Here is an 18,571-nt window from a genome sequence, read left to right as displayed (position 1 = left end):
GTCCCTGGATCCCGGGAACCTGGCAGAGGCGGCCTGCGCAGGCTCCGCAGAAGAGGGGCGCGGAGAGTGACCTGTGCTCGCACACAGCCCCCCTGGTGGCGGCAGCAGCAGCCCCAGCATCTCCCGCCCGTCTCTGGGGTGCGCGGTTTTAGCCGCGGCTCGCGCCCGTCTCTGGAGTTCCTTTAAGCAGCGCTCTTAAACCCCTCTCCTCGCGCACCAGGAAACAAAGAGGGAAGAAAAAGTCTCTTGCCTCTTCGCCGGTGCAGGCTTTTCCCCGAACTCCCTCCCGGCTAGTCGTGGCGCACCAACCCCTTCAGGCTATGTTCAAGCCGCCAACCCCAGTCCTCTCCCTGCGCTCCGTCCAAAACCGAAACCCGAGCCTCAGCTCGCAGCCCCGCCCGCCCCGGTGGGTGAGCAAACAAGCCTCTCGGGTTGGTGAGTGCCGGTCGGCACCGATCGTCTGTGCAGGAATCTCCCCGCTTTGCTCTCCGCACCCGTCGCTGTGCACTGCTCCGCGGTCCCGAAGCTCCCCCCTCCGCCTCCCGCAGTCTCCGCCCGCGGAGGGGCTTCCTAGTGTGCGGAAACTTTTCCTCCTTCACAGCTCCCTCCCACTGGTGCAGGTGCCGTCCTTATTCTTTTGTCTCTGTTTTTTCTTTTTTTCTTTTGCCCTACCCAGGTACGTGGGGAGTTTCTTGCCTTTTGGGAGCTCTGAGGTCTTCTGCCAGCCTTCAGTAGGTGTTCTGTAGGAGTTGTTCCACGTGTAGATGTATTTCTGGTGTATCCGTGAGGAGGAAGGCGATCTCCACGTCTTACTCTTCTGCCATCTTCCCCCGTCCCCCCCCGGGAGTGATTTCTTAATTTCTCTTTTGATTTTTCATTGTTAGTGTATAGGAATGCAAGAGATTTCTGTGCATTAATTTTGTATCCTGCTACTTTACCAAATTCATTGATGAGCTCTAGTAGTTTCTGGTAACATATTTAGGATTCTCTATGTATAGTATCATGTCATCTGCAAACAGTGACAGCTTTACTTCTTCTTTTCTGATTTGGATTCCTTCTATTTCTTTTTCTTCTCTGACTGCCACAGCTAAAACTTCCAAAGCTATATTGAATAATAGTGGTGAGAGTGGGAACCCTTGTCTTGTTCCTGATCTTAGAGGAAATGGTTTCAGTTTTTCACCATTGAGAATAATGTTGGCTGTGGGTTTGTTGTATATGGCCCTTTATTATGTTGAGGTAGGTTCCCTCTTTGCCCACTTTCTGGAGAGTTTTTATCATAAATCGGTGTTGAATTTTGTCAAAAGCTTTTTCTGCATCTACTGAGATTATCATATAGCTTTTATTCTTCAATTTGTTAATATGGTGTATCACATTGATCTGGTTATATTGAAGAATCCCTGCATTCCTGGGATAAACCCCACTTGATCATGGTGTATGATCCTTTTAATGTGTTGTTGGATTCTGCTTGCTAGTATTCTGTTGAGGATTTTTTCATCTACATTCATCAGTGATACTGGCCTGTAGTTTCCTTTTTTGTGTGACATCTGGCTTTGGTATCAGGGTGATGGTGGCCTCGTAGAATTAATTTGGGAGTATTCCTCCCTCTGCCATATTTTGGAAGAGTTTGAGAAGGATAGGTGTTAGCTCTTCTCTAAATGTTTGATAGATAGAATCCCCATGTGAAGTCATCTGGTCCTGGACTTCTGTTTGTTGGAAGACTTTTAATCACAGTTTCAGTTTCAGTGTTTGTGATTGATCTGTTCATATTTTCTATTTCTTCCTGGTTCAGTCTTGGAAGGCTGTACTTTTCTAAGAATTTGTGCATTTCTTTCAGCTTGTCCATTTTATTGGCAGAGTTGCTTGTAGCAGTCTCTTATGATCCTTTGTATTTCTGTGGTGTTGGTAGTAACTTCTCCTTTTTCATTTTGAATTCTATTGATTTGAGCCCTCTTCCTTTTTTTCTTGATGCATCTGGCCAGAGGTTTATCAATTTTGTCTATCTCTTCAAAGAACTGGCTTTTAGTGTCATTGATCTTCACTATTGTTTTATTCTTCTCTTTCATTTATTTCTGCTCTGATCATTATGATTTATTTTCTTCTACTAACTTTGGGTTTTGTTTGTTCTTACTCCAGTTGTTTTAGGTGTAAGGTTAGGTGGTTTATTTGAGATTTTTCTTGCTTCCTTAAGTAAGATTATACTGCTATAAACTTCCATCTTAAATCTGCTTTTGCTGTATTCTACAGGTTTTGAATTGTTGTATTTTCATTGTCATTTGTCACTAGGTATTTTTAAATTTCCTCTTTGATTTCTTCAATTATCCACTGGTTGTTTAGTAACATATTGTTTAGCCTCCCCGAGTTTGTGGTTTTTAGAGTTTTTTTTCCCTGTAATTGATTTCTAACCTCATAGAGTTGTGGCCAGAAAAGGTTGCTATGATTTCAGTTTTCTTAAACTTACCAAGGCTTGATTTGTGGCCCAAGATATGATCTATCCTGGAGAATGTTCCATGTGCACTTGAGAAGAATGTATTCTGGTGCTTTTGGATAGAATGTTCTATAAGTATCAGTTAAGTCCATCTGGTCTAATGTGTCATTTAAAAAAAATTTTTTTTATATTGGAGCACATCTGATTAACAATGTGTTAGTTTCAGGTGTACAGCAAAGTGATTCAGTTATACATATAAATGTATCTATTCTTTTTCAAATTCTTTTCCCATTTAGATTATTAAAGAATATTGAGCAGAGTTCCCTTTAGGTAGCTCTACAGTAGGTCCTTGTTGGTTATCTACTTCATACATAGTAGTGTGTACACGTCAATCCCAGACTCCCAATCTATCCCTCCCAGTAACCGTAAGTTTGTTCTCTAAGTCTGTGAGTCTGTTTCTCTTTTGTTGATAAGTTCATTTGTATCTTAAGATTCTGCATATAAGCGATATCATATGATATTTGCCTTTCTCTTTCTGACTTACTTCACTCAGTATGATCATGTCTAGGTCCATCCATGTTGCTGCAAATGGCATTATTTTGTTCTTTTTTATAGCTGTGTAATATTCCATTTTATATATATACCACAACTTCTTTTTTCCATTCTTCTGTCAATGGACATTTAGGTTGCTTCCATGTCCTGGCTATAAATATTGCTACAATAAACATTGGGGTGCATGTATCTTTTAGAATTATTGTTTTCTCTGGATATATGCCCAGGAGTAGGATTGCAGGGTCATATGGCAGCTCTATTTTTACTTTTTAAGGAACCTCCATACTGTTCTCCATTGTGGCTGTACCAGTTTACATTCCCACCAAGAGCACAGCAGAGTTTGCTTTTCTCCACACCCTCTCCAGCATTTATTGTTTGTTGATTTTTTGATTATGTCCATTCTGACTTGTGTGAGGTAGTATTGTAGCTTTTATTTTTCTGGCCACGCCACACGAATTGCAGGATCTTAGTTCCCTAACCAGGGTTGAACCTGGGCCCTCAGCACTAAAAACGTGGAGTCCTAGTCACTGGACCACTAGGGAATTCCCTCATTATAATTTTGATGTGCACTTCTCTAATAATTAGCAATGTTGAGTATCTTTTCATGTGCCTCTTGGCCATCTTTCTTCCTTGGATAAATGTTTTTTTTTTAGGTCATTGGCCCATTTTTGATTGGGTTCTTCGTTTTTTTTATATTGAGCCACATGAGCTATTTGTAAATTTTGGAGACTAATGCCTTTTTGGTCACATCATTTGCAAATATTTTCTCCCATTCTGTGGGTTGTCTTTCCATTTTGTTGATGGATTCCTTTGCTGTGCAAAAGCTTTTAAGCTTACTTAGATCCCATTTGTTTATTTTTGTTTTTATTTTCATTGCTCTAGGAGGTGGATTCAAAAACATGTTGCTGCAATTTATGTCAAAGAGTATTCTGCCTACGTTTTCCTCTAAGAGTTTTAGAGTGTCCGGCCTTACATTTAGGTCTTTAGAGTGTCCGGCCTTACATTTAGGTCTTTGACCATTTTGAGTTTATTTTTGTGTATGGTTACAGAGAATGTTCTAATTTCATTCTTTTACGTGTAGCTGTCCAATTTTCCTAGCACCATTTATTGAAGAGCCTGTCTTTCCTCCTTTGTGTAGTCTTGCCTCCTTTGTCATAAATTAATTGACCGTAGGTTCATGGGTTTATCTCTGGGCTTTCTATCCTGTTCAATCAATCTATATTTTTGGTTTAGTGCCAGTACCATATTATAGCTTTGTAGTATAGTCTGACGTCAAGGAGCCTGATTCCTGCAGCTCTTTCTTTCTCAAGATTGCTTTGGCTCTTTGGTCTTTTGTGGATCCATACAAATTTTAAGATTTTTTTCTAGTCCTGTGAAAAACGCCATTCGTAATTGATAGGGATTGCATTGAATCTGTAGATTGTCTTTGGTAGTATAGTCATATTGACAATATTGAGTCTTCCAATCGAAGAACATGGTATATCTCTCCATCTGTTTGTGTCAACTTTGAATTTTTTTATCAGCATCTTATAGTTTTCAGAGTCCAGGTCTTTTGTCTCTTTAGGTAGGTTTATTCCTAGGTATTTTATTCTTTTTATGTGATGGTAAATGGGATTGTTTCTTTAATTTCTATTTCTGATCTTTAGTCGTTCGTGTCTAGAAGTGCAACAGATTTCTGTGTATTAAGTTTGTATCCTGCAACTTTACCAGATTCATTGATGAGTGCTAGTAGTTTTCTCATATCATCTTGAGGATTTTCTTTATATAGTGTCATGTTATCTGCAAAGAGTGACAGTTTTACTTCTTCTTTTCCGATTTGGGTCCTTTTATTTCTTTTTCTTCTCTGATTGCCGTGGCTAGGGCTTTCTAAACTCTGTTGAATAAGTGGCAAGGGTGGACATCCTTGTCTTGTTCCTGATCTTAGAGGAAATCCTTTCACTTTTTCACTGTTGAGAATGATATTACTGTGGGCTGTGGTATATGGCCTTTATTGTGTTGAGGTTGGTTCCCTCTATACCCACTTTCTGTAGAGTTTTATCATACATGCATATTGAGTCTTGTCAAAAGTTTTTTCTGCATCTAATTTTTATTCCTCAGTTTGTTAATGTGGTGTATCACACTGATTGATTTGCAGATACTGAAAACTCCTTGCATCCCTGGGATAAATCCCACTTTACCATGGGGTATTAAATATCAAGTCCATCTGGTCTAATGTGTCATTTAAGACCTGTGTTTCCTTATTGATTTTCTGTCTGGATGATCCGTCCACTGAAGAAGGTGGGGTGTTAAAGTTCCCCCACTGTTATTGTGTTACTGTCGATTTCTCCTTTCACGGCTGTTAGCATTTGCCTTATATACTTAGGTGCTCCTATGTTTGCTGCATATTACTTACAATTGTTATATTTTCTTCTTGGATTGATCTCTTGATTGTTATGTAGTGTCCTTCTTTGTCTCTTGTAACAGTCTTTAAAGTCTAGTTTGTCTGATAAGAGTATTGCTACTCCTGATTTCTTCTGATTTCCATTTGCATGAAATAGCTTCTTCCATTCCCTTTACTTTCTGTCTGTATGTGTCTCTAGATCTGAAGTGGGTCTCTTTTAGACAGCATATATACGGGTCTTGTTTTTGTAACCATTCAGCCAGTCTGTATCTTTTGGTTGGAGCATTTAATCCATTTACATTTAAGGTATTTATCCATATGTATGCTCTTATTACCATTTTGTTAATTGTTCTGGATTTGTTTTTATAGGTCTTTTATCTTCCCTTCCTCTTTCATTCACTTCACTTGTGACTTGAAGATTATTTTTAGTTTTGTGTTTGGATTACTTTTTCTTTTTTTATGTCTGTATCTGTTGTAGATGTTTGGTGTGCTGTTCTCTTGAAGTTTTGATATAGCAGTCTGTATATATACAAGATTGTTTTAAGTTGCTGATCTCTTAATTTCAAATGCATTTCCAATATCCTGCATTTATATTCTCCTCTTCCCATGACTCCTGGGGTTTGATGTCATATTTTTGTGTGTATGATTTCCTGCCTTTATGTTTGCCTTTACCTGTGCGCTTTTCCATTCATAATTTTTTCTTGTTTCTAATTGTGATCTTTTCTTTTCCACCTAGAGAATTTCCTTTAGCATCTGTTGTAAAGCTGGTTTGGTGGTGCTGAATTCTTTAGCTTTTGCTTGTCTGTAAAGCTTTTGATTTCTCCATCAAGTCTGAACAACAGCCTTGCTAGGTACTCTTGGTTGTAGGTGTTCTCCTTTCATCAGTTTGAATTATATCCTGCCACTGTCTTCTGGCCTGCAGAGTTTCTGCTAAAAAATATCAGCTGATATCTTTATGGGGATTCCCTTGTATGTCATTTGTTGCTTTTGTCTTGTTGCTTTTAGTATTTTCTCTTTTTGTCTTTTTAACTTTTCTCGGTTTGATTAATATGTGTCTTGGCATGTTCCTCCTTGGGTTTACCTTGTATGAGACCTGTGTGCTTCCTTTCTCATGTTAGGGAAATTTTCGACTATAATCTCTTCAAATAATTTCTCAGGCCCTTTCTCACTCTCTTCTCCTTCTTCCACCCCATAATGAAAATATTGGTGTGTTTAGTGTTGTCCCAGAGGTCATTGAGGCTGTCCTCATTTCTTTTCATTCTTTTTTTTCTTTATTCTGTTCTGTGGTACTGATTTCCCCCACTCTGTCTTCCAGCTCACTTATTCATTTTTCTTTCTCCCTCATTTATTCTGCTATTGATTCCATATATGACAAGCCCACAGCTTATATAATACTCCACAGTGGAAAGCTGAAAGCTTTTCCTCTAAAATGAGGCAGAAGACAAGGATGCCCACCCTTGCCACTTTGAATCAAAATAGTATTAGCACTTCTAACGAGAGCAATTAAGGAAGAAAAAGAAAGATTCAAATTGAAAAGAAAGAAGGGAAACCTGTCCCTACTTGCAGATGACATATTATATAGGAAACCCTAAGGACTCCCCACCAACAAAACCATTAGAATTAATAAATTCAGTAGACTTTCAGGATACAAAATCAGTTTTCAAAAATCTGTTGCATTTTTATAAACTAATATTGATCTATCAATCAGAAAGAAAAATTAAGAAAAAAATCCTATTTTCAATTGCATCAAAGCAAATAAAATACCTAGGAATAAATTTAACCAAAGAGGTAAATAACCTGAACACTGAAAACTACACAAGATTGAAAAGAAATTGAAGACACACAATAATCATGTTCATGCATTGGAAGAATTAATATTGTTAAAAATTTCCATACTACCAAAAGCAATCTACATATTCAATGCAATCCCTATCAAAGTTCCAGTGGCATTTTTCACAGAAATCAAACAATCCTAAAATTTGTATGGAAATACAAAAGACCCCCCCCCCCAATATAGAAGCAGTCTTGGGGAAGAAGAGCAAAGCTGGAACACCACACTTCCTTGTTACTGTGGTAATCAAAACAGAGTGGTACAGACATTAAAACAAACACAGAGACCAATGAAACAGAATAGCGAGCCCAGAAATTAATCCATGCAAATGTGGTCAACTAATTTACAAGAGAGCCAAGAATACTCAACGAGGAAAGGACAGTCTCTTTAATATGTGGTATTAGGACTGTACAACTGTACAGCCACATGCAAAAGAATTACAGAACCACTATCTTATAGCATACAAAAAAATTAGCTCAAAATGGGTTAAATACTTGAATAAAGCCATAAAGCTCCTAGAAGAAAACATAGGTAAGCTCCTTGACATCATTTTTGGCAATGGTATTTTGGATTTGACACGAAAAGCAAACACAAATAAGTGGGACTACATCAAACGAACTGTAACCACCAACAAAATAAAAATGCAGCCTACAGAATGAGAGAAAATATTTGCAAATCATATTTCTGATAAGGGGTGAATATCCAAAATATATAAAGAACTCATACAACTAAATAGAAAAAAATTAAACAATCCAATTAAAAATGAGCACAGGATCTGAATAGACATTTTTCCAAAGAATACATACAAATGGCCAAAAGGTGCATGAAAAGATGCTCAACATCACTAATAATCAGGGAAAAATGCAAATGAAAACAACAATGAGACAGCACTTCACACCTGTGAGAATGACTATTCTCAAAAAGACCAGAAATAACATGTGTTGGTGAGGATATCAGGAAAGGGACCTTATGAACCTTTGGTGTGAGTATAAATTGGTGCAGCCACTATGGAAAACAAACAGTATGGAGATTCCTCAAAAAATAAAAAATGGAACTATCATATGATCAAGTAATTCCATTTCCAGGTCATTTATCTGAAGGAAATAAAGACACTCAAAACGGTATCTGCGTGCTCATGTTCACTGTAGCATTATTTACAATAGCCAAGACGTAGTATGTATACATGTGTGCACACAGACATGTAATACTATTAAGCTATAAAAACGATGGAAATCTTGCCATTTGTGACAATGGATTTTGAGAGCATTATGCTAAGTGAAATAAATCAGAGACATACAAATACTGTATGATCTCACATATGTGTGGAGGCTAAGAAAAACCCATAGATACAGAGAACAGATTGGTAGTTACCAGAGGCAGGGCTAGATGAAATGAGTGTTGTTGAAAGGTACAAAGCTCCAGTTGTAAGAGAAATAAGTCCTGGAGATGTAATGTACATCATGGTGACTACACTTAACAGTACTGTATTGTATATTGAGAAGTTGACACAAGAGTAAATATGAAAGTTCTCATCACAAGAAAAATAATTTTAACTGTGTATGGTAATGGATGTTAACTAAGCTTATAATTTTTATATATTTATGATACATATCATAATAAAATCATGTGTACACCTAAACTAGTACAATGTCATGTCAATTATGTATCATTTTAAAAAGAACAAAGAGAAAACAAAAAATGAAATTACATACGTAAGCAAGCCCTAACATGGCAATAATTAAATGTCAGTGGTCTAAATACATCAATTTAAAAACAGATTTGGGTGGGGGATAAATTGGGAGACTGGGATTGAGAAATACACACTACTATATATAAAATAGATAACTAATAAGAACCTACTGTGTAGCACAGGGAACTCTTCTCATTACTCTGTAATGACCTGTATGGGAAAAGAATCTAAAAAAGAGTGGATATATTTATATGCATAACTGATACACTCTGCTGTACAGCAGAAACTGACACAACATTGTAAATCAACTATACACTAATAAAAAATTTTTAATAGCTGAGATTTGCAGAATATTAAAAAGAAATGACCCAGTATATATACTGTTTACTGGAAACTCATTTCAGATATAATGGTACAGGTAGGCTGTGTGTAAAAGGATAGAAAAAATATATACTATCTAAACATTAATCAGAAGAAATCAGGACTGGTTCTACTAATGTCAGATAAAGTAGACTTCAAAGAAAACAAAATTACCATGGACACAGAGGGATATTATATAATCATAAAAGAGCAACCCAACAAGATGACATACTAAGCCTAACTGTGTATGCACTAAACAAAAGAGCTACCAAATATATGAAGCTAAATAAATAAAGACAGAACTGAAAGAATTAGACAAGCCCATGGTTGTTAGAGACATCAACACCTCTCTCTCAACAACAGCAGAACAACTAGACAGAAATTCTGCAAGGACAGAGAAGAACTCAACATCACCATCAACTACCCAACAACATCAGAATGTATTTACTTCTCCATTGCTTGTGAAATATACACCAAGAGAGACCATATCCTGAGCAAAAAACAAATCTCAACAAATTTAAAAGAACTGAAACCACAGTGTGTGTTCTCTGGATTTTATGAAGTCAAAGTGGATATCAATAATATAGAAAAATAATCTAAATATAACAGGAAAATCTCCAAATACTTGGAAGCTAAAAAGTACCCTTCTAAATAATCCATGAGTCAAAAAAGAGGAAAGCGCAAAGGAAATTTAAAAATAAATTGAACTGAATAAAAATGAAATATGAAATATTGAAACTTTGTGGGACACAAATGCCAAAAGGCATATGCTTCTATTAGATTAAAAGTTTAAATCATTACTCTAAGTTGTCACCTCAAGAAACTAGAAAAGAGGAAAAAAAAAAACCAACGTAAGCTGAAAGAAAGATGTAATAAGAGCATAACTCAATACAATTGAAAACAGAAAAACAAGAGGAACACAAGGCTGGTTCTTTGAAGAGATCAATAAAAGAAAACTTCTAGCAAGGCTGACCAAAAAAAGAGAGAGGGAGAGAGAAAAAGACTTTCTGTACTATCACTACTGGGAAGAAAATGGTCTCTTCCTACTCTGCAGACATCAAAAGGATAATAAAGGAATACCACAAATAATTCTCTATATCTAACTACGAACTACCAGTATGAAATGGATAATCTGAATGGTCTTATGATATTAAAGAAATCAAATTCATAATTTGAAAACTTCAGAAAAAAAAAACTCCAGGCCTAGATGGTTATGCTGGAGAAGTCTACCAAACTTAAAAGAAGAATGAACACCAATTCTACACAATCTCTAAGAAAAATGTAGAGAAAGGAACACTTTCCAACTCACTTTATGAAGCCAGAATTACCCTGATACCAAAGCCAGGCAAACAGAATACAAAAAAGAAAAGAACAGGGATTTCCCTGGCAGTCCAGTGGTTAAGACTGTGCTTCCACTGCAGGGGGTGTGGATTTGATCCCTAGTTGGGGAACTAAGATCCCATATGCTGTGCTGAGTGGCCAAAAAAAAAAAAACAAAATAAATCAATCAATACTCTTCATGGAGACAAACAAAAAAATTCTTAACAAAATATTAACTAACAAAATTCAGCAATATATAAAAATATATTATCAAGTGGGGTACCCCAGGCATGAATGACTGGTTCAGTATTTGAATGTAATCTACTCTATGAACAGACTAAAGAAGCCAAATCACATGATCATATCAATCAGTGCAGAGAAAGCACCTGAGAAAATTCAACACCCAAATCATGATTTAAAAAAAAAAAAAAAATCTCTCAGAAAAAGAGAGGGACTTCTACTTGATAAGGAGCATCTATGTAAGACCTACAGTAAGCATCATAATTAATGATAAAGACTGAATGTTTTTTCCCTAAGTTGGGAACATGACAAAGATATCCACTCATACCGTTGTTATTCAGCAAAGTTCTTGAAGTTCTAGCCAGTGCAGTAAGGCAAGAAGTGGAAATAAAAAGCATACAGACTGAAAAGGAAGAAATAAAACTGTCTCTATCTGCTGATGACATGATGGTCTATATAGAAAATGTCAAGGAATCTAAAAACAGTAAAACCTCTTAGAACTATAGAAATGAGTTCAGCAAGGTTGCAGGATAAGAGATAAAAAATAAATCAGCTGTTTTTCCATAGACTGACAATGAACACATAGACACCAAGATCTAAAATACAGTACTATATACAATTGCTCAGAACAATAAAATACTTAGGTGTAATCTGACAAACAAACCCAAGACTTTTCTGCTGAAAACTACAAAACACTGATGAAAAAGATCAAAAATTTAAATCAATGTAGAAACATACCATCTTCACGAATTGGAAAACTCAGCCAAAAAAAGATGTCAGTTCTCCCCAAATTGTTATATAGATTTAAACCAATTTCTATCAAAATCTCAGGAAGATTAATGGTAGATACAGACAAGATCATTCAAAAATTTGTATGGAGCAGTGGAATCAAGATGGTGGAGTAGGAGTATGTGGTGCTCACTTACCCCCACACACACCTTAAAACATTGAAAATACATCTACATGTGGAACAATACTCATGGAATACTAACTAGAAACTTGCAGAACTCCTATACAACCAAAGCAGCATGAAAGATGTCCATGTAACTGGTAGGATGGGGATAAAAAAAATCACTGGGTTGGGATCTGTGCCCCTGGGAGGGATCTAAGGAAGAGGTCTGCACGGGTAGACCCACACCGTGGGGAGTGAGCAGGTCGAGCCATAATCTGGGCATCCCAGTCCTGGGGTCCTGCGCAGAGAAGACAAAGCCCCTTGCCTGCTGGGAAAAACCACTGGGCCAGACAGAAGGGATAGAAAAGCCTAGCCTTTACTTGCAAGAAGTGAGCACATGCTCACTTGCCAACAATCAGGGTGGAGAAAGCCATGCACTGGCAGCTGCAGCCTCACCGCACTTCCCGATCCAAAGGGGCATACACCCTAGCCCCACTCACTCCACACCACAGCCTGCTGTGAGATTTGGGCCAATGAAGCCTTGGGAAAATATTCACTCTAGATATGGAGAGACAGGGGTCCTGGGGTATGACCTCGGTGGGGCAGGGCAGCAGTGGACATTGTCAGTGTGCTCACAGGATAGCGACCCAAGAGCACACCGCAGCAAAGTGCTGAATCTCCAGCAGACAGGCCCTGGGAGAGAACTCAATCTAGCTATGCAAAGACAGCCTGGAGGGTCTAGGGTGTGGTCCAAGTGGGGTGGTGGCAGCTAATGTCAACACACTTAACTACCCAGTGGTTTGTCTCCCAGCAAGAGTGCCCCCTTCCTCCGACTCCACAACACAGCTTAGTGCTAGATTTGGGGCAGACAGGTCCTGGGAAAAGACTGACACAGAGGCAGCCCAGATCTCAGGCAGTAAACAGCACAGCCACTTTTATTCCTGCAGCCACATTGCTCCAAATCCCAGCCCCAACCTACTCCACATCACAGCCTTGCTCTATATCTGGGACAAAACAACAGAGAAAGGGACACAACCTTGGGCTGCTTCTGAGTGGAACCCCAGACACCTACACAGGCGGCACTTAGGTCCTCTGTGACCACACAGGCCTCAGTTCCTTCAGCATTCACCTCCTTTGGAGCAGGGCATGCACTGAAGGGTAACGGAGCCTGATCAAACCCTACCCTCAGGGCTCCTACTCCAACAAATGGGGAGAAGACCCCCACCCCTGACAGGGCAGCAATAGCCACAGAACAGACGAAGCCTTGCCTCACACCCTGCATAACCATAACTCCTGTGAAGGGGATAACTGTCAGCATACCCTGAGGAAAGATGTGGCTGGCATCCATACCAGAAGTAGCACTCACACCAAAAACATTGGACACACACAGTCTACACAGAGATTCTCCCGGATAAAAACACCCTTCAGGGGCTTCCTTGGTGGCGCAGTGGTTGAGAGTCCGCCTGCCGATGCAGGGGACGTGGGTTCGTGCCCCGGTCTGGGAAGATCCCACATGCCGCGGAGCGGCTGGGCCCGTGAGCCATGGCCGCTGAGCCTGTGCGTCTGGAGCCTGTTGCTCCGCAACGGGGAGGCCACAACAGTGAGAGGCCCGCATACCGCAAAAAAAAAAAAAAAAAAAAAAAAAAAAACACCCTTCAAAATCACAATAGGTAACTGTTTCTCCTAAATCATGGAGACAGAGAAAATTAAATGAAAAGGCAAAGGAACTACTCCCTATTAAAAACACAAAAGTAATCCCCTGAAAGAATAATGAAACAGAGCTCACCAGTCCAGACCCTTAGTTCAAAAAGGTGGTAATAAAAATGTTAAAAGAATTAAGAAAGTTTATTGATAGAAACACAGATCACTGTAGCAAGGAACTAGAAACTATAAAGGTGACCAATCAAAAATACACAATTCAATTGCCATGATAAAAACCAATACAGAAACAATGAAGAGCCAACTAAATGAAACAGAACAATTAGGTGATATGGAAGATAGAATAATGGAACCGATCAGAAGACAGAAAAACAAAAGAAAAAAATTGAAAACAACATACAAGATGTATGAGATTATATAGAATGTTCCAAGTTACCCATAGGGGCTCCAGAAGAAGAGAGAGAGAAGGGGATTGAAAATGTATTTGAAGAAATTATGGCTGAAAACTTCCCAAACCTAAAGAAGGAAACAGATATCAAGGTACAGGAAGCATGGAGGGACCCAAACAAGATTAACCCAAACAGACCCACAGCAAGACATATAATTAAAATGGCTAAAGACAGGATTCTAAAGGCAGCAAGAGAAAAACAGTTACAAGGGAACCCTCATAAGTCTATCAGCAGATTTCTCTGCAGAAACATTACAGGCTAAAAGGGAGTAGTATGATATATTCAAAGTCCTGAAAGGGAAAAACCTGCAAAGTAAGATGCTCTCTACCCAGCAAGATTATCATTTAGAATAAAAGGAGAGATAAGAATTTCTCAGACAAGCAAAACCTAAAGGAATATAGCAATACTAAACCTATCCTAAAAGAAATATTGAAAGATGTTCTCTAAATAGAAAAGAAGCAAGAATCTATAGGAAAAGGAAAATCACAATAGGAAAGACAAATATAGAAAAGGATTGAAGATCACTTAAGTAAGCCAGTATGTAGATTAAAAAACAATCCAAAAAATTGTAAAAGTGATTATAACTACAATAAAGTAAAAGGATAAGCACAAAGATGTAAAATAGGACATCAAAATCACAAAATGTGGGGGAGGGGAGTATAAAAATGTAGGCTTTTTAAAAATGTGTTTGAACTTGAATGACTTGTCAGTTTAAAGAAGTAGATAGTGTTGTGGGTCAGTATACTTGAACTCCATGGTAACCACAAATGAAAAACAAAGGCATTGGGACTTCCCTGGTGGCGCAGTGATTAAGAATCTGCCTGCCAATGCAGGGGACACGGGTTCAAGCCCTGGTCCGGGAAGATCCACATGCCGCAGAGCAACTAAGCCCATGCGCCACAACTACTGAGCCTATGCTCTAGAGCCCACGAGCCACAACTACTGAGCCTGTGTGCCACAACTACTGAAGCCCGCACGCCTAGAGCCCGTGCTCCACAAGATAAGCCACCACAGTGAGAAGCCCATGCATCGCAATGAAGAGTAACCCCTGCTCGCCGCAACTAGAGAAAGCTCTCGCACAGCAACAAAGACCCAGTGCAGCCAAAAATAAATCAAAGGAAATACACACACAAAAAAAGGCCATAGAGAAAGATAAAAAGGGTACTACAGAATGATAAAAGAACCAATACAAAGTGAGGATATTACACTCATTAACATAGATGCACCCAATATAGGAGCACCTAAATACATAAAGCTAATAGTAACATATATAAAGGGAGAAATTGACAAGGCTCCAGTATTAGTAGGAGACTTTAACATCCCACTGACATCAATGGACTGACCATCCAGGCAGATAATCAGTAAGGCAGAAAGTCAGAGGTCCTAAATGAAACAATAGAGCAGTTGGACTTTATATCTACAGGACGCTACATCCAAATACACATTCTTGAATTGCAAGAATTAATATTGTTTAAAAGTCCATACTATTCAAAGCAATCTACAGATTTAATCAATCCCTGTCAAAATACCTATGACATTATTCACAGAACTAGAACAAGTAATCCTAAAATTTATATGAAAGCACCCAAGACCCAGAATTGCCAAAGCAATCCTGCGGGGAAAAAAGCTGGAGGCATAATCCTCTTAGACTTTAGACTATACTACAAAGCTACAGTAATCAGAACAGTGTGGTACTGGGACAAAAATGGATATTTGGATCAATGGAACAGAATAGAAAGCCCCAAAATAAACCCACACACCTATGGTCAAATAATCTACAACAAAGGAGGCAAGAATATACAAGGGAGAAAAAACATTCTCTTCAACAAGTGTTAGGAAAGCTGGACAGCTACATATAAGTCAATGAAATTAGAACATTCCCTCACACCATATACAAAACTAAACTCAAAATGGCTAAATATAAGACCTAAATGTAAGACATGACACCATAAAACTCCTCGATGAGAACAAAGGCAAAATATTCTTTGACATAAATCATACAATTTTTTTAGATCAGTCTCCCAAGAAAAAGAAATAAAAGCAAAAATAAACAAATGGGATCTAATCAAACTTAAAAACTTTTGCACAGCAAAGGCAACCATCAACAAAACGAAAAGACAACCTACCAACTGGGAGAAAATATTTGCAAACAATGTCACCGACAGATGGTTAATATCCAAAGTATACAATCAGCTCATACAACTCAATATCAAAAAAACAACCAAATCAAAAAATGGCCAAAAGACCTAAACAGATGTTTTTCCAAAGACATACAGATGGTTAAAAGGCTCATGAAAAAAGTGCTCAACATCACTAATCAATAGAGAAATGCAAGTGAAAACCACAATGAGGTTATCACCTCACACCAGTTAGAATGTATATCATCAAAAAGTCTACAAATAAATGCTAGAGAGGATGTGGAGAAAAGGGAACCTTCATACACTGTTAGTGGGAATGTAATTTGGTGCAACCACTAAGAAGCACAATATGTAAGTTCCTTTAGAAACTAAAAATAGATCTGGCAATTCCACTCCTCAGTATATAGCTAGAAAAAAACAAAAATTCTAATTTGAAAAGATACATGCACCCCAATGTTCACAGCAGCACTATTTATAACAGCCAAGACATGGAAACAACCCAAGTGTCCATCAACAGATGACTAGCTAAGAAGATGTGATATATATATATATATATATATATATATATATATACACACACATATATATACACACACAAGGGAATATTACTCAGCCATAAAAAAGATTTGCAAATCTTGCCATTACAGCAACATGGATGGACCTAGAAAATATTGTACTTAGTGAAGTCAGACAGAGAAATACAAATATTATATTATATCACTTATATATGGAATCTAAAAAATAACAGAAATGAATCTGTGTACAAAACTAAAACAGACTCACAGACATAGAAAACAAATTTATGATTACCAAAGGGGAAATTTTGGGGGAAGAGATAAATTAGGAGTATGGGATTAACAGATACAAACTCCTACATATAAAATATATAAACAACAAGAATTTATGGTATATTACAGGGAACTATATTCAATATCTTATAATAACCGATAATGGAATATGATCTGAAAAAAATAACTGAATCACTATGCTGTACACATGAAACTAACACAATATTGTAAATCAACTATACCTTAATAAAAAAAATTTATATAGAAATGCTAAAATAATTTTGAAAAGAAAATCATGGATAGGGAAGTATCAGTCTACTCATTTTCAAGACTTATTACATAGCTACAGTAATCCAGACTGTTATATTGGTGAAAGGATAGACACAGATCAATGGAACAGAAGAGAAAGCCCAGAAATAGACCCACACAAATATGACCAAATGACCTTTTACAAGAGTGGAACAGCAATTCATTGGAGTAAGGACACCTTTTCAACAAATGTTGATGGAACAACTCGATAGCCATAGACAAAAAAAAAAAAAAAGTTCCTTGACCTAAACTTCACACCAGAAGATAAGACAAAAGAAAAGTTGGGGGACCTAGGGCTTAGTGAAGGGTTCTTAGATATGACACCAAAATCATAATGTATAAAAGAAAATACTGATAAATTGGATTTATTCAAATATAAAAGCTTTTGCTCTGTAAAGAACCATCTCAAGAAATTGAAAAGACAAGCTATAGATTGGGAAAAAATATCTGCAAACCACATATCTGACAAAGGATTTATATCTAGAATATATAAAGAAATCTCAAAACTCAACAGTAAAAATACAAACAATCCAATTACAAAATTGGCAAAAGACACAAAGAGATATTTCACTGAGGAGGACACAGGGTGGCAAATAAGCAGGTGAAAAGATGTTCAACATCACTAGGTGTTAGGGAAATGCAAACTAATACCATAAGGAGTTATTACTGAACATCTATTAGAACAACTAAAATTTAAAAAAAAGACAACCTGCGATAATACCAAATGCTAGCCAAGGTACAGATAAACTTGATCTCTCATACATTGCTCATGGAAATGTAAAATGGTACTAGCACTCTGGAAAATAATTTCGCAGTCTCTTAAAAAGCTAATCATACACGTAACCATATGATCCAGCAATTTCCCACACAAAAAACGTATACACAGTTGTTAAGGTCCAAACATGATAATAATAAAAAAAATAAGTAATCCCCCTCGTTTTTTAACTGTGCTACCAAGACAGGCCAATATATAGCATTTTAATAGTATTAAAAATTTTTTTTCACCTTTATAGGTTAATTTTGGAATATGTAATTTCTTTTCTTGACCTAATTTGTGGAGCCTAGAGTATGGAAAATAATTATTTTAACAAGCATCTTATTTATGTGTATTTATTTGCAAAGTGATTTTGATTTTAGTCTTTTTGTTACTGTTATTTGTTCCATTTGTTATGTTAATTCAACATCTTGTTTTATTTTTTGAATCAATGGTATTAAAATCTATTTTGATAGGAATTCTAATTTTGCATTTGTTTGCGGATTAACAAAAGATGAAACAGCCAAATTATTATCTTTTCTCTAATACACACTAAAAGAAGAATATACCAGAGGTGTCATAGGCAACACTCTGAAGAAGTACTGTGACAATGCACAGTAAACAGGTAATCTTGGGCATGTGTAGCAGATACGTCTGTTTCAGCCATATGCATTACAGCTCACAGAGGCACAGTGTAAGTAAACACCCACTCCATTAGTATATCTAATGATTTCTCTATGAAATATGAAAATATTAATCTCTCATGCTGTATTCCCCATGTTAC

At 37.4% G+C, this 18,571-nt stretch overlaps 1 protein-coding gene across 1 annotated transcript in view; it reads left to right on the top strand.

Moving 5' to 3' along the window:
- The window catches only part of WDPCP (WD repeat containing planar cell polarity effector), a 518,809-nt gene that overhangs the window by 399,333 nt on the left and 100,905 nt on the right, over window positions 1-18,571 (top strand). The window lies entirely within an intron of this gene.

The sequence above is a fragment of the Phocoena sinus genome, chromosome 13 (assembly GCF_008692025.1).
Source record: "Phocoena sinus isolate mPhoSin1 chromosome 13, mPhoSin1.pri, whole genome shotgun sequence".
Lineage (NCBI taxonomy): Eukaryota > Metazoa > Chordata > Mammalia > Artiodactyla > Phocoenidae > Phocoena > Phocoena sinus.
Note: the sequence above shows the minus strand (reverse complement) of the source record. Positions and strands in the feature narration are given on the sequence as shown.